The following is a 1,580-nucleotide window of genomic DNA, read 5'->3' as shown; positions in this document are numbered from 1 at the left end:
TCAGTAGCACCAAATTAGGGTGGGGAGCGAAACAGCAGAATATGGAATCGATTCGATACCAAGTAAATACCGGTTCCACTATATTGATACGGATACCCATACTTTTTAGTTTTGAAGACATGCACTTGAACTTACATGTATTTTTCTGTAGGGGAGAGCAGTGTGTCACGAGTTGAATGTATCTTTGTCAGTGAATGTACCTTTCAGTAAATCTTTTTTTTGCTAAAATTTTGGCTAAATCTAAAAAAATAATATTATATAAAATAACTTTTTCAGATTATAAACATGAAAGGTGCAAAAAATTATTACTGGAGAATTTTACTTTCTTTTATTATTTTAAAATAACTTTTTCTGCAATCTGAGGTTTTTGATCAGAAATATTGATTATTACACACACACACACACACACACATTATATATATATATATATATATATATATATATATATATATATATATATATATATATATATATATATATATATATAATGACACAATAACATTGCTAATAATAATATTTCATTGCTGCCTTCTTTTATAAACAAAATGCACACAACAGAGAAAATAAAATACAAATAACTAAACAAAAGCACAAACTATTATTGGCTCTAATTCTAATTCACCCCCAGGGCCATTCCACGTCCAAGGAAATATTCCCTGGTACCCCACTTTAGTGCTCATTCAGCCTATTGAGTACTACTGAATTAGAGGTTTTTGTTCAGAAACAATAACATGTTTACCTGTTTCCCTTTTATTGCAGTTCTTCTCTGGCTTACTAACTGTCCTGCGTTTGATAAAAACCTTTCTGTGGCTTAAATGGGGAGACTGATTATGGATCAGTCTTCCTCATTTAAACACAGTGAGGTCTTTCTAAGAAGACAGAGGAATGTGGTGACAGCTACAAAAAGTCTTCTCAAAAAGTTTCTCTAAACATATTGAACACAGAGCTCCACCTTGTTTCAGCTGATTGTATCAGTTTTTGTTCTGAAAACTTGTTTGAAATATAGTCAGCACTATGTTGTCCTGAAAAAATACAATTTTCTAGGACATATGTTTGCGTTTTTCAGTTCTCATCAATAATATGGCATGAGACAGTTAAATAAGCCTTTGTAGCTCTTGATGTCCACTTCATCAATGTTTGCACCATCTAGGAATTTTTATTTACTACTGAGTGGCACTCTTCATACAGTGCTGGAATTTTTCATGCAACTCCATGAAACATTTCCTACTTGGAATCTTGTAGTGTGGATAGACTGCTTTGACAAAATTCCTAAAACCCTCATTTTCAACCACAGAGAGGTCCTTTGCAATCATTTCAGCAAGGCTATTGCAAAGAGCTATGAGCTATATTGATAACTTTTGGGGAATCATCTAGGTGAAATACCAAAGTAATTAAGTCTAATCTATCTACAGGTATACTATATATAGGAATCATAGAGTGTCACCTATGATGACCAATTACACTTTGAAAATAAACATTAATTAATGCAAAAGATCTGATATGACTAAAATTATTTTCACAACTATAGCTACCTGGATATTATTTGCCTCTTTTAAATGACTCTGCCAGTGACTTCTGTC

Source organism: Hemibagrus wyckioides, linkage group LG08, assembly GCF_019097595.1.
Source record: "Hemibagrus wyckioides isolate EC202008001 linkage group LG08, SWU_Hwy_1.0, whole genome shotgun sequence".
Taxonomy (NCBI): Eukaryota; Metazoa; Chordata; class Actinopteri; order Siluriformes; family Bagridae; genus Hemibagrus; species Hemibagrus wyckioides.
Note: the sequence above shows the minus strand (reverse complement) of the source record.